Source organism: Primulina tabacum, chromosome 10, assembly GCF_025594145.1.
Source record: "Primulina tabacum isolate GXHZ01 chromosome 10, ASM2559414v2, whole genome shotgun sequence".
NCBI lineage: Eukaryota > Viridiplantae > Streptophyta > Magnoliopsida > Lamiales > Gesneriaceae > Primulina > Primulina tabacum.
The window spans coordinates 36720978-36736450 of NC_134559.1; the positions used below are offsets into that span (position 1 = coordinate 36720978).

A 15473-nucleotide genomic window follows, 5' to 3' on the forward strand; every position below is an offset into this window, starting at 1 on the left:
TTAGATTTCTCACTCTATAAAAATCTTAATATTCATTAATTGATAACTTATGTTGAACACAACTAATTCTTTTTTATTATTATTATTATTATTTTTTCACCCAAAATTTCCGTATGAACACGTATTCCATAAACTTAAAATTCAAGCTTACGCGACCCAAATAGTATTAGATAACATAATTCCAACACACATATTCACTTATTCTCAAGTTTCTTAATAACTTACCAAAAATTCCTCAAGACGAGGTGTCTACCTCAATTCTTACATGCATCTATCGAGTAACCTAACCATCAAACATACCCAACTTTCTAGAAAAATTTAAATTCCAACAAAGATATAATTTTAACTCTTAAGATCATGATTAAAACTTATGCTACATCAAACCTTAAGTCCTCAAAATAAGTTAACTTAATGTCTAATCTTGTAACTTGACTAAATGATCACTTTACCTTAAATTGTTATCACTCTAAATTCTTAATTTTTTTCCATTGTCTTATTCCATTAACATTTAGATTTTCAAGCCCAATATTGAATCATCCTACAATGCCCTTGATTGTCATTCCTTATTACATTATAACCCAGATTTTAACCAAGTTCTAATTATCTCTTCAAGCTCAAATAACCGAAAAGTCTTATCATTTAAACCATTCAATTCTCACTTACTGCTAAACAAATCCCTAAATTTCTTAAAAATTTCAAAATTAGTTCTTACTTTCCTCGAATATTATCCGAATTTGTTCTTAATCTCGAGAATCCAAAAATTACCCATAAGTTCTTGGCGTTCCTAATCCCATTTTATAGGTTTCTCGTAACATAAAATTCAATAATCTTAACTTTATTAGACCCAAGATCAATTCTCATAACCTGGAAAATTACTGATTTTACCCAAGTGTTCCTCAAAAGTTCGAATTTTAATCCTCAAAATTTCAAAATTTACAATTTGGTCCTTAAAATTGTCAAAGATTACAATTTTGGCTTTATAACTCCTCGAAATTTGCATTTTTTTTCCATAAAATTTTCGACTTGGCCTCATTAAACCTTAAAATTCTCAAAACTAAAAATTTAGTCCCAAAGTTTGGTAAATTCGAAATAGTCCCTTAGAATTTTATTGTTGCACTCAGGTCCTCAATTATTGGTTATTACAATTAGGTCCTTTAAATTCTCAATCAATTCAATTAAATCCTTAGGTCCCATTAGGTAGAGCATGCATCCTAAATAAATTCAACGTTTTTATACTTACAAAGATCGTCGTAGTTTTCGAATCATTAATCCTTGTATGGATTCATCAAAAATTAATTCAACTAGCAACCACGAACTATCAATAATTTCTAAGAAATTCTACAAGTCCAAAAGCATTCATAACTTTCAAGATTAACTTATTACCCCAAAGAGTAGAACATCAGTACTTCTAACCTAAAAATCGGTATAATCAAATCATTATCCACTTCTCCTAAAGACCAATATTCGAATTCTTAGACACGTCCAATTCCAAACGTAACCAACATGCAATTTAATCTAGTTTTTAAAACAGTAAATCCTTAAATCATAAAAGCAGTTAAACATATACAATAAATCATCATAAAGCGTAAATCATGTTAACATGCAGGTGATATGAGTAAAACATTGAAAACATTGAAATCATAAAAGCTTACAGACTTGAGGCTTGAAGACTGAGCTGCAGAAACTGGCGGTGGCACAACCCTATACATGGCCCTTGCTCTGATACCAACTGTAACGTCTCACTCATTTTTAAAATTCTACATGGACATTTTTTTTAAATAAAAGCTCGCATTTTCGAAATAACATTTAAAATAATCGTAATAATTTGACAGTAAAAAAATAACAAAACTCATCTACAATCATACGAAAACATAAACTAATAAAAATCTTAAAATCATCAACGTGTGAAAATATTCATTTCCTCTCAATCTCATAAATCGTAATGCGGAAAACATGTGGTCCTCGGGTCGTGTCATCGCACCAGGTCTGCCTACTCAGAGTTTGGCACCTATAGTCTCCTCAACATTTAGCTCACCTGCATCACACACGCCTAGTGAGTCTAAAGAATCAACACACCTATACCAGGAATAACAAGTACATATACATAGCACACAGCAGTGAAAAATATCATACTCAACATATCTTTCATGAACTTAAAAGCATAACATAAACGTGTATTGTAAAATCATAATGCCAACATACCTTTCATAAACTTTAAAACATGAATATAAACATGTCGTATCAAATCATATCGTATTAAATCATGTCATCATAAACTTAAACATTTTCTTTTTAACTGAATTCAGTTCATTAGTTGTGACTTTCGTATCAGCTCTATCGTATCAGCTCTATCGTATCATGATATTCACCACTTAATAAAAACATGCATATACGTAATTTTTCCTTTAAACCAAGCATGCAACGTATATTTTCATAAAATCTTAAAAATCGTGATCATGATGCATAAAACTTTAAAATATAGTAAATTTGTGCTCATGGCGCTGCCAGGACCAACATCTAACCCCGGGTGCAAAATGACCATTTTGCCCCTGGAAACCCAAAAATTACCATTTTGCCCTTAGACGTAAAATTTCACGTTTTTGACATTTTCTTAATTCCATTGACTCTAACATGTCCCAAATAATTATTTAAGCCTACAAAAATTTTCCCATATTTTTATTTGGCTTAAATCGATGAATTTTAAATTAATTTTTAAACATAACATATTAACGCGCTTTAATCCCGAATTAAACCAAACCTTAGCATAAAATTCCCAAATTAAAAACTTAGACTTCTTATAATTATTTGACTTTAAATATAATTTTTCATAATTTAATTAAGCTTAAATCTAGCGTTTCAATTAATTCTGTAATTAACGTTTCGTGTTGCGACTAAATCCCGGATAAATCCAAAACTCATTATTTTGATCCGAAGCTTACCAAATTCCTTAAAATATCCCAAAACATATTTAAAAGCATCCCTAAACGTAAACTCGAGCCCATTTTATAACTTAACTGAATTGTTTTAAAACTTGGACCGGTGTCCCGGTTTTAAGCCGAATCGACTCGAAACTTAACCGTATTTTTCCCACATTTTACCACACCTAATAAACACTTAAAAGGCCTTATAAACATCAGCACCCGTCGCTTAAACCATTCGATCAGGCCTTACAAGATGCTGGAAATCAGCCTCTTCCCCTTTCGCCTACCCTACTACACTACCTCCCTATTCTCGCGTCTTAGCCCAACACCGATGGAACCAGGCACGTCTCAGCCTTTCCTAGACCACCATAGGGCTCCCCTGAACCTACTGCACCCACGCCATCAGCCTCATGCATCAGGCGTAGATCACCCTATCGCTACACTCCCCACAACACCAATCGAACCCAACTCGTCCAACTCTTCCCTTGCGGATTCTAGGACAAGACCAGCAGCGTTCGTGCATTTCCAGACCATGGTTCAGACCCACCAGAGTCTATTCAAGGTCTAGAGTCGCCCTTGCACCACCAGACTTCACCTACCCACCGATCTAGACAAAGAAAACGAGAAACCCCAAGCCGCTACACATCTCGGCCTTCACTCCAAACCTACCGAACCTTACACCAGCCTCATGACTCCACTAACCTGCTCTAAACAGTCCCTTAGCATCAACAAAACGGCAGCCTCCTTGCACAATTCAAGAAAATGTGAGACTTGAAACAAAAAGAATGCAATAAACACAAGAAAATCAAAGATCTTCCATAGACAAGCTTGGATCGAAACTTTTCATGCATGAACACCAAACTCAGTATATAAAACGTGTATGATGCAGAAGAATGATATAGAGCGTGCCTGGTGAAAATATTTCGCTAGAAAACCGAAGAACGAGCGTCGGAAATCAAGTCGGAGAATTTTATTACGCCTTGAATGGAAATGGCCGTGCTTTCAGCTGCTGGGATGTCTATGAAAATGTTGAGATGGGAGTGAGGGTGTCGGATGATTGGGGAGGGTAATGTTAGGTGTAGTGGGTCCATAGGGATTTATTAGGTAGTTAATTAAAATATAATAGGCCATAAGTTTCTAATTAAAGATTTAAAAAGGATTTTAAGCCCAACAAGCTTAAAAGTAGTCTCATTAAGTCCAAACACACTCCCGAAAAATATTTCGTGATGAAAAGTTTTTGAAAATATTAGCCGAACCCTCAAAAAGTCCCCTGATTCGATAAAATTTGCTTACCGGGTAAAAATAAAATTCTGCAGATAAAAATACCCAATAAATCTCAATTCTTGAAAAACACCTTTAAAACATCTTGTATTAATTAATAGAACTTAATCGTGTAATAAAAATAATTTTCTTGAAAATTCTCCGGTCTCTGATCCTCGTTCAAGAGCGAAATGCAACTTAAAAACCTTAATGCATGAACTTATAAAATGTATGGAATAAATTCTACCATGCATGAATTATGCATAAAATGCATAAAAATAATTAAACACAATTTAATAAAATAAAAATACATTTTATGCTTTAAAATAATTTAATGAAATACCAAAGAATTTAATAATTTGCATGCATGTGGTTTATGTGGACTTTTCGATTTTCGGGACGTTACACGCGGCACTGCTCTCGCCCAATCAGAACCAAGAAGTTAACCGTTCTGGCGCGATGCCAGAGCTAGGATGGGTGACCTCCCTGGAAAGTACTCGTGTCGCGACCGTTTACGTAAATTATAGCTAAAACTGTTGAAATAATTGTTTTTAATAAGTTAACCATCTCCGGAGTAATCTGCGTCATACCCTTCCGCACAGAACCGGCTCACGACAACAAAAATCGCTAAATGATCCCAGAAAATTGAAAAAAAAATAAGAAGAAGAAAATAACGAATGTAAAGCTATTATTATGCCTAGGATACGATAAAATGGAACCGGAATCGAATTTTGGACTTCCTAAACGGATTTCTCGAGGAAACGAAAGCTTAACAGAAGTTGAAAATCGCAAATTAGAGGGTCTTAAAGAAGGAATTCGGCTAAAATCTCGCCAGCTCATTGCAGAGTAATCAGTCTCGTTCATTTGCCCGTTACAATCAAATTAGGCTACAATTTTGTCCAAATCCGGCAGTGCCCGAGCTACGTTGATTTCACATGTCTTATCTGGTCCCGATCGAGATTCAGATGATTTGAGCCGAAAATCGTCTGTCAACAAGTAATCAAAAATAGAAAAACACAAAAAAGGGTGCAACACGAGGATTTCCCAGGGGGTTACCCGTCCTAGTACTGCTCGCCCAAGCACGCTTAACTTCCGAGTTCTGATGGTATCCGGTGCATTAGTGCTGGTATGATCCCACCCAACATTGAGTGGGATGTTTATTCTTATATCCCTCGAGTACGTGTGGCGCGGGTGGCGATGGACAACAAATAAATCCTTATATTATTTCGAAAATTTTGATTCAGCCCTTAAACGTTCGTAAATTGCCCTTAGGTCCCCAATCTTTTGAAATATTGCATTTTGGTCCCTTAAATTTCGATACTTGCATGTTGATTTTATACGTCGGGACGTAAATTTTATCGGTGTGGGTTTTTCAATAAAAAAATACGAACTTTTTGGCAACCCCGCTATTTAATTCCCAAACTATTTTTACCAAAACTTTACTAACATTTTATTTAATTCTAATTAAAGACTAATTGGCTTAATTAGGGGCTTAATAGGCCTAAAGCCTTGTTAGTGTTTAATTAAGTATATAATATGTAAACCTTTCCCATAAACCTACGATTATTTCAAAAGCACACGGCCACAATTCTGAAAATACCTAGATTACACGGCACACACATTCTTAAAAATTGAGGCAAACTTTCGAGCGTTGCCAAGGGAAAGTCTTAGCCAAGGTTCTTGCTCCGTTCTTCGTCATCGTCAATGGTTTTTCGTGCGTAAATTACGCATAGGCTCACATATTCTTCCCTTCAAACCATCATCACATCATATTATATTTTTATGCATGAAAATTTTGGGAAACAAGTGACACTTTGAATTATTTTCGTTTTTATGCAATCCATGAAATTCCAAGCATGATTTTGATTCAAACTTTTGTCCTTTACATGTATATACGAGCTGCCACGATATAGGTTATGTTTAGGCATGATTTTACACGGGATTTAGAGTCCTAGATAATCACCTTAACACCACACACGAAATAGAACACAAGCTGTGCAGCAACCTTCTGTCATGGAGCAAAGGGGTTCGGTTTTATTGTTGCAGGGGCTAGGGCTTGGTTGGCTGGTTCCACGGGTTAACCAAGGTCGTGGGTGAGTTAGGGAGAGAGTCCTAGCCATGCTAGGACTCGCATTCAAGGGCTGGGAAGGAGTCCTAGCAAGCTATGACTCCCACCCGAGAATCAAGGGGAATTGCGTGTAGGGTTCTGGGCTTGTTGCAGGCTGATGGGCGTGGTCCAGGGGGCCTGGGCTAGGTCAGGTCGAGTCCTTAGAGTCCTTAGGGAGTGCACAACAGGTTGGTTTGGTGGCTGGGTTCGTTGGTAGGGGCAGGGAAGCTTGATCAAGAGTCCTTGTCCAACAAGGATTTCTCGGCCAGCTTATGGTAGAGGAGTATGGGGCTCGTTTTTTTGGTTAGGGGTGTTTTACGTGGGATATATGGGTCCAGTAGGGTACTTTAGGATGTTGGTCAAGTTTTGGATCAACATGGTTCGGGGGTATCTCGTGAAAATCAAGAGATGGCTCGGGGTCGAAGATTTTGGGTCATTAGAGTTTTTAAAACTTGGGAAAATTGAAAAATGGTTCACGGGGGTCGAGTCGTGGTTCATAAGGGCTAAAATAATATAAAAAGACTAAATTCTCAACTGGTACCAACACTTAGGAATCTAGGTACTTAAGTCTGGAGGTCCTGGGTTCAAGTGTTAGGGAAGGAGAAAGAAACCACTTACCAGGGGTGAGATATTCTATGAGTGACGGTGCATTGGCCCATGCTGGACCATCCTAACGACCCATGACCAGTAGTGTTGCGTGGGTATGGGCCGAGGCCTTTGTTGGTTCAGCCTAATGGCCCATGATCGTTACAAAAAAAAGGCGCCTTTTTTTGTAACGATCATGGGCCATTAGGATGAACCAACAAAGGCCTCGGCCCATGCTGGACCATCCTAACGACCCATGACCAGTAGTGGTGCGTGGGTATGGGCAGAGGCCTTTGTTGGTTCAGCCTAATGGCCCATGATCGTTACAAAAAAAGGCGGCACTGCTCTCGCCCAATCAGAACAATGAAGTTAAGCGTTCTGGCGCGATGGCAGAGCTAGGATGGGTGACCTCCCTGGAAAGTCCTCGTGTCGCGACCGTTACGTAAATTATTGATAAAACAGTCGAAATAATTGTTTTTAATGAGTTAACCGTCTCCGGAGTAATCTGCGTCATACCCTTCCGCACAGAACCGGCTCACGACAAAAAAAATTGCTAAATGTTCCCAGAAAATAGAAAAAAAATAGGAAAAAAAATTAGCGAATGTAAGTTATTATTATGCCTGCGATACGATAAAATGGAATCGGAATCCAATTTCGGACTTCCTAAGCGGATTTCTCGAAGAAACGGAAGCTTAACAAAAGCGGAAAATCGCAAATTATAGGGTCTTAGAGAAGGAATTCGGCTAAAATCTTGCCAGCTCATTGCGGAGTAAAAGTCTCGTTCGTTTTCCCGTTTACAATCAAATTAGGCTACAATTTTTTCCAAATCCGACAGAGCCCGAGCTACGTTGATTTCACATGTCTTATCTAGTGCCGATCGATATTCAGATGATTTGAGCCGAAAATCGTCTGTCAACAAGTAATCAAAAATAGAAAAACACGAAAAGGGGTGCAACACGAGGACTTCCCAGGGGGTCACCCATCCTAGTACTGCCCTAGCACTAGCACACTTAACTTCGGAGTTCTGATGGGATCCAGTGCATTAGTGCTGGTATGATCGAACACGACATTGAGTGGGATGTTTATTCTTATATTCCTCTACTACGTGTTGCGCGGGCGGCGATGGACAACACGTGGCACTGCTCTCGCCCAATCAGAACATGAAGTTAAACGTTCTAATGCGATGGCAGAGTGAGGATGGGTGACCTCCCTGGCAAGTCCTCGTGTCGCGACCGTTTACGTAAATTATAGCTAAAACAGTCGAAATAATTGTTTTTAATGAGTTAACCGTCTCCGGAGTAATCTGCGTCATACCCTTCCGCACAGAACCGGCTCACAACAACAAAAATCGCTAAATGTTCCCAGAAAATAGAAAAAAAATAAGAAGAAGAAAATATCGAACGTAAAGCTATTATTATGCCTCGGATACGATAAAATGGAACCGGAATCGAATTTCGGACTTCCTAAACGGATTTCTCGAGGAAACAGAAGCTTAAAAGAAGCAGAAAATCACATATTAGAGGGTCTTAGAGAAGGAATTCGGATAAAATCTCGTCAGCTCATTGCAGAGTAATGAGTCTCGTTCGTTTGCCCGTTTACAATCAAATTAGCCAACAATTTTGTCCAAATCCGGCAGTGCCCGAGCTACGTTGATTTCACATGTCTTATCTGGTCCCGATCGAGATTCAGATGATTTGAGCCGAAAATCGTCTATGAACAAGTAATCAAAAATAGAAAAACACGAAAAGAGGTGCAACACGAGGACTTCCCAGGGGGTCGCCCATCCTGGGAAGTCCTCGTGTCGTGACCGTTTACGTAAATTATAGCTAAAACAGTCGAATAATTTTTTTTATGAGTTAACCGTCTTCAGAGTTATCTGCGTGATACCTTTCCGCACCGAACCGGCTCACGACAACAAAAATCTATAAATGTTCCCAGAAAATAGAAAAAAAAATAAGAAGAAGAAAATAGCGAATATAAAGCTATTATTTTGCCTGGGATACGATAAAATGGAACTGGAATCGAATTTCAAACTTCCTAAACATATTTATCGAGGAAACGGAAGCTTAACAGAAGCGGAAAATCGCAAATTAGAGGGTCTTAGAGAAGGAATTCGGCTAAAATCTCGTCAGCTCATTGCTGAGTAACGAGTCTCGTTTGTTTTCCCGTTTACCATCAAATTAGCCTACAATTTTGTCCAAATCCGGCAGGGCCCGAGCTACGTTTATTTCACATGTCTTATCAGGTCCCGATCGAGATTCAGATGATTTGAGCCGAAAATCATCTGTCAACAAGTAATCGAAAATAGAAAAACACGTAAATGGGTGCAACACGAGGACATCCAAGGAATCACCCATCTAGTACTGCTCTCGACCAAACACGCTTAACTTCGGAGTTCTGATGGGATCCGGTGCATTAGTGCTGGTATGATCGAACCCGACATTGAGTGGGACGTTTATTCTTATATCCCTCGAGTACGTGTGGAGCTGGCGGCGATGGACAACACGCGGCACTGCTCTCGCAAAATCAGAACCAAGAAGTTAAGCGTTTTGGCGCGATGGCAGAGCTAGGATGGGTGACTTTCCTGGGAAGTCCTCGTGTCGCGATCGTTTACGTAAATTATAGCTAAAACAGTCGAAATAATTGTTTTTAATGAGTTAACCGTCTCCGGAGTAATCTGCGTCATACCCTTCCGCACAGAACCGGCTCACGACAACTAAAATCGCTAAATGTTCCCAGAAAATAGAAAAAAAATAAGATGAAGAAAATAGCGAATATAAAGCTATTATTATGCATAGGATACGATAAAATGGAACCGGAATCGAATTTCGGACTTCCTAAGCGGATTTCTCGAGGAAACGGAAGCTCAACAGAAGCGGAAAATCGCAAATTAGAGTGTCTTAGAGAAGGAATTCGGCTAAAATCTCGCCAGCTCATTGTAGAGCAATGAGTCTCGTTGTTTGCCCGTTTACAATCAAATTAAGCTACAATTTTGTCCAAATCTGGCTGTGCATGAGCTATGTTGATTTCTCATGGCTAATCTGGTCCCGATCGAGATTCTGATGATTTGAGCCGAAAATCGTCTGTCAATAAGTAATCAAAAATAGAAAAACACGAAATGAGGTGCAACACGAGGACTTCCCAGGGGTCACCCATCCTAGTACTGCTCTCGCCCAGGCACGCTTAACTTCAGAGTTCTGATGGGATCCGGTGCATTAATGTTTGTATGATCGCACCCGACATTGAGTGGGATGTTTATTTTTATATCCCTCGAGTACATGTGAAGCGGGCGGCTATTGACAACAGAACCATGAAGTTAAGCGTTCTGGCGCGATGGCAGAGCTAGGATGGGTGACCTCCCTGGGAAGTCCTCGTGTCGCGACCGTTTACGTAAATTATATATAAAATAGTCGAAATAATTTTTTTAATGAGTTAACCGTCTCCGGAGTAATCTGCGTTATACCCTTCCGCACAGAACCAGCTCACGAAAACAAAAATCGTTAAATGTTCCCAGAAAACTGAAAAAAATAAGAAAAAGAAAATAGCGAATGTAAAGCTATTATTATGCCTGGGATACGATAAAATGGAACCGGAATCGAATTTCGGACTTTCTAAACGGATTTCTAGAGGAAACAAAGCTTAACAGAAGCTGAAAACCGAAAATTAAAGGGTGTTAGAGAAGGAATTCGGCTAAAATCTCGCCAGCTCATTGCGGAGTAACGAGTCTCATTCATTTGCCCGTTTACAATTAATTAGACTACAATTTTGTCCAAATCCGGTAGTGCCCGAGCTAAGTTGATTTCACTTGTCTTATCTGCTCTCGATCTAGATTCAGATGATTTGAGCCGAAAATCGTCTGTCAACAGGTAATCAAAAATAGAAAAACACGAAAAGGGGTGCAACACGAGGACTTCACAAGGGGTCACCCATCCTAGTACAGCTCTCGCCCAAGTCACGCTTAATTTCGGAGTTCTAATGGGATCCGGTGCATTAGTGCTGGTATGATCGAACCCGACATTGAGTGGGACGTTTATTCTATATCCCTCGAGTACGTGTGGCGCGGGCGACGATGGAGAACACGCGGCACTGCTCTCGCCCAATAAGAACCATGAAGTTAAGCATTCTGGCGTGATGGCAGAGCTAGGATGGGTGACCTCCCTGGGAAGTCCGCGTGTCGCGACCGTTTACGTAAATTATGGCTAAAACAGTCGAAATAATTGTTTTTAATGAGTTAACCATCTCCGAAGTAATCTGCGTCATACCCTTCCGAACAGAACCGGGTCATGAGAAGAAAAATCGCTAAATGTTCCCAGAAAATAGAAAAAAAAATAAAAAGAAGAAAATAGCGAATGTAAAGATATTATTATGCCTGATGATGCGATAAAATGGAACCGGAATCGAATTTCGAACTTCCTAAGCGGATTTCTCGAGGAAACGGAAGCTTAACAGATGCGGAAAATCGCAAATTAGAGTGTCTTAGAGAAGGAATTCAGCTAAATTCTCGCCAGCTCATAGCGGAGTAATGAGTCTCGTTCGTTTGACCGTTTACAATCAAATTAGGCTACAATTTTGTCCAAATCTGACAGTGCTTGAGCTACGTTGATTTCACATGTCATATCTGGTCCCGATCGTGATTCAGATGATTTGAGCCGAAAATCGTCTGTCAACAAGTAATCAGAAATAGAAAAACACGAAAAGGGGTGCAACACAAGGACTTGTGGCGCGAGCGCCGATGGACAACACGCGGCACTGCTCTCGCCCAATCATAACCATGAAGTTAAGCGTTCTGGTGCGATGGCAGATCTAGGATGGGTGACCTCCCTGGGAAGCCCTTGTGTCGCGACCGTTTACGTAAATTATGGCTAAAACAGTCGAAATAATGGTTTTTAATGAGTTAACTGTCTTCGGAGTAATCTGCGTCTTACCCTTCCGCACAGAACCGGCTCACGACAACAAAATCACTAAATGTTTCTAGAAAATAGAAAAAAAATAAAAAGAAGAAAATAGCGAATGTAAAGCTATTATTATACCAAGGAAACGATAAAATGGAACCGTAATCGAATTTCGGACTTCCTAAGCGGATTTCTTGAGAAAACGGAAGCTTAACATAAGCGGAAAAATCGCAAATTAGAAGGTCTTAGAGAAGGAATTCGGCTAAGACCGTTTACAATCAAATTACGCTACAATTTTGTCCAAATCCGGCAGTGCCCTAGATATGTTGATTTCACATATCTTATTTTGTCCCGATCGAGATTCATATGATTTGAGCAGAAAATCGTATGTCAACAAGTAATTAAAAATAGAAAAACACGAAAATGGGTGCAACACGAGGACTTCACAAGGGGTCACCCATCCTAGTGCTGGTCTCACCCAAGCACGCTTAACTTCGGAGTTCTAATGGGATCCGGTGCATTAGTGCTGGAATGATCGCACCCGTCATTGAGTCGGATGTTATTCTTATATCCCTCGAGTACGTGTGGCGCGATCGGCGATGGTCAACACACGTCACTGCTCTCTCGCCCAATAAGAATCATGAAGTTAAGCGTTCTGGCGCAATGGATGAGCTAGGATGGGGTGACCTCCCTGGGCAGTCCTTGTGTCGCGACCGTTACGTAAATTATAGTAAAATAGTCGAAATAATTGTTTTTAATGAGTTAACCGTCTCCGTTGTAATCTGCGTCATACCATTCCGACAGAACCAGCTCACGACAACAAAAAATCGCTAAATGTTTCCCAGAAAATAGAAAAAAAAATAAGAAGAAGAAAATATCGAACGTAAAGCTATTATTATGCCTCGGATACGATAAAATGGAACCGGAATCGAATTTCGGAATTCCTAAACAGATTTCTCGAGGAAACGGAAGCTTAAAAAAGCAGAAAATCACATATTAGAGGGTCTTAGAGAAGGAATTCGGATAAAATCTCGTCAGCTCATTGCAGAGTAATGAGTCTCGTTTGTTTGCCCGTTTACAATCAAATTAGCCAACAATTTTGTCCAAATCCGGCAGTGCCCGAGCTACGTTGATTTCACATGTCTTATCTGGTCCCGATCGAGATTCAGATGATTTGATCCGAAAATCGTCTATGAACAAGTAATCAAAAATAGAAAAAACACGAAAAGAGGTGCAACACAAGGACTTCCCTAGGGGGTCGCCCATCCTGGGAAGTCCTCGTGTCGTGACCTTTTACGTAAATTATAGCTAAAACAGTCGAAATATTTTTTTTTATGAGTTAACCGTCTCTAGAGTTATCTTGCGTGATACCTTTCCGCACCGAACCGCTAGCACGACAACAAAATCTTAAATGTTCCCAGAAAAATATAAAAAAATAGAAAGAAAGAAAATAGCCGAATGTAAAAGCGATTATTTTGCCTGGGATTATCGAGAAAATAGAACAGTTGAATCGAATTTCAAACTTCCTAAACATATTTATTGAGGAAACTGAAGCTTAACGAAAGCCGGAAAATCGCAAATTAGAGGGTCTTAAGAAGGAAAATTCGGCTAAAAATCTCGTCAGCTCATTGCTGGAGTAACTAGTCGCGTTTGTTAGCACTGTTACCATAAAATTAGGCCGACAGATTTTGTCCAAAAACTCCGGCAAGGTCCCGAGCGACGTTTATTTCACTGTCTTATCAGGTCCCAGATCGAGATCCGATGATTGAGCCGAAAATCATCTGTCAACAAGTAATCGAAAATATGAAAAACACGTTAAATGGTGCAACAACGAGGACATCCAAAGGGGTCACCCATCTAGTACTGCTCTCGACCAAACACGCTTAACTTCGGAGTTCTGATGGGATCCAGTGCATTAGTGCTGGTATGATCGAACCCGACATTGAGTGGGACGTTTATTCTTATATCCCTCGAGTACGTGTGGAGCTGGCGGCGATGGACAACACGCGGCACTGCTCTCGCAAAATCAGAACCAAGAAGTTAAGCGTTTTGGCGCGATGGCAGAGCTAGGATGGGTGACTTTCCTGGGAAGTCCTCGTGTCGCGACTGTTTACGTAAATTATAGCTAAAACAGTCGAAATATTTGTTTTTAATGAGTTAACCGTCTCCGGAGTAATCTGCGTCATACCCTTCCGCACAGAACCGGCTCACGACAACTAAAATCGCTAAATGTTCCCAGAAAATAGAAAAAAAATAAGATGAAGAAAATAGCGAATCTAAAGCTATTATTATGCCTAGTATACGATAAAATGGAACCGGAATCGAATTTCGGACTTCCTAAGCGGATTTCTCGAGGAAACGGAAGCTCAAAAGAAGCGGAAAATCGCAAATTAGAGTGTCTTAAAGAAGGAATTCGGCTAAAATCTCGCCAGCTCATTGCAAAGCAACGAGTCTCGTTCGTTTGCCCGTTTACAATCAAATTAGGCTACAATTTTGTCCAAATCTGGCAGTGTCCGAGCTACGTTGATTTCACATGGCTTATCTGGTCCCGATCGAGATTCAGATGATTTGAGCCGAAAATCGTCTGTCAATAAGTAATCAAAAATAGAAAAACACGAAGAGGGGTGCAACACGAGGACTTCCCAGGGATCACCCATCCTAGTACAGCTCTCGCCCAAGCACGCGTAACTTCGAAGTTCTGATGGGATCCGGTGCATTAGTGCTGGTATGAACGCACCCAACATTGAGTGGGATGTTTATTCTTAGATCCCACGAGTACGTGTGAAGCGGGCGGCGATTGACAATAGAACCATGAAGTTAAGCTTTCTGGCGCGATGGCAGAGCTAGGATGGGTGACCTCCCTGGGAAGTCCTCGTGTCGCGACCGTTTACGTAAATTATGGATAAAACAGTCGAAATAATTTTTTTAATGAGTTAGCCGTCTCCGGAGTAATCTACGCCATACCCTTCTGCACAGAACCATTTCACGACAACAAAAATCGTTAAATGTTCACAGAAAGCTGAAAAAAATAAGAAGAAGAAAATAGCGAATGTAAAGCTATTATTATGTCTAAGATACGATAAAATGGAACCGGAATCGAATTTCGGACTTCTAAACGAATTTCTAGAGAAACAAAAGCTTAACAGAAGCTGAAAATCGCAAATTAAAAGCTCTCGATCGAGATTCAGATGATTTGAGCCGAAAATCGTCTGTCAACAGGTAATCAAAAATAGAAAAACACGAAAAGGGGTGCAACACGAGGACTTCCCAGGGGGTCACCCATCCTAGTACAGCTCTCGCCCAAGCACGCTTAACTTCGAAGTTCTAATGGGATCCGGTGCATTAGTACTGATAAGATCGAACCCGACATTGAGTGGGACGTTTATTCTTATATTCCTCGAGTACGTGTGGCGGGCGGCGATGGACAACACGCGGCACTGCTCTCGCCCAATCAGAACCATGAAGTTAAGCATTCTAGCGTGATGGCAGAGCTAGGATGGGTGACCTCCCTAGGAAGTCCGCGTGTCACGACCGTTTACGTAAATTATGGCTAAAACAGTCGAAATAATTGTTTTTAATGAGTTAACCATCTCCGAAGTAATCTGCGTCATACCCTTCCGCACAGAACCGGCTCATGAGAACAAAAATCGCTAAATGTTCCCAGAAAATAGAAAAAAAATAAAAAGAAGAAAATAGCGAATGTAAAGC

General features: G+C 39.9%; 6 non-coding genes and 3 pseudogenes across 6 annotated transcripts; all 9 read right to left on the minus strand.

The window, feature by feature from the left end:
- Positions 1-5204: 5204 nt before the first annotated feature.
- Positions 5205-5321, minus strand: LOC142510925 (5S ribosomal RNA; annotated as a pseudogene).
- A 2498-nt stretch (positions 5322-7819) lies between these two features.
- Positions 7820-7938, minus strand: LOC142508229 (5S ribosomal RNA). The gene has a single exon (XR_012806454.1). It is a non-coding gene; the product is annotated as a 5S ribosomal RNA (ribosomal RNA).
- Positions 7939-9194: 1256 nt separating this feature from the next.
- On the minus strand, positions 9195-9311 carry LOC142512249 (5S ribosomal RNA; annotated as a pseudogene).
- Positions 9312-9993: 682 nt separating this feature from the next.
- Positions 9994-10111, minus strand: LOC142508895 (5S ribosomal RNA). The gene has a single exon (XR_012807093.1). It is a non-coding gene; the product is annotated as a 5S ribosomal RNA (ribosomal RNA).
- A 655-nt stretch (positions 10112-10766) lies between these two features.
- On the minus strand, positions 10767-10886 carry LOC142510196 (5S ribosomal RNA). The gene has a single exon (XR_012808322.1). It is a non-coding gene; the product is annotated as a 5S ribosomal RNA (ribosomal RNA).
- Positions 10887-12189: 1303 nt separating this feature from the next.
- On the minus strand, positions 12190-12308 carry LOC142506969 (5S ribosomal RNA). Its single transcript, XR_012805238.1, has one exon. It is a non-coding gene; the product is annotated as a 5S ribosomal RNA (ribosomal RNA).
- Positions 12309-13584: 1276 nt separating this feature from the next.
- Positions 13585-13703, minus strand: LOC142512073 (5S ribosomal RNA; annotated as a pseudogene).
- A 683-nt stretch (positions 13704-14386) lies between these two features.
- LOC142508215 (5S ribosomal RNA) lies at positions 14387-14504 on the minus strand. Its single transcript, XR_012806440.1, has one exon. It is a non-coding gene; the product is annotated as a 5S ribosomal RNA (ribosomal RNA).
- Positions 14505-15011: 507 nt separating this feature from the next.
- Positions 15012-15130, minus strand: LOC142507862 (5S ribosomal RNA). Its single transcript, XR_012806103.1, has one exon. It is a non-coding gene; the product is annotated as a 5S ribosomal RNA (ribosomal RNA).
- Positions 15131-15473: the final 343 nt, after the last annotated feature.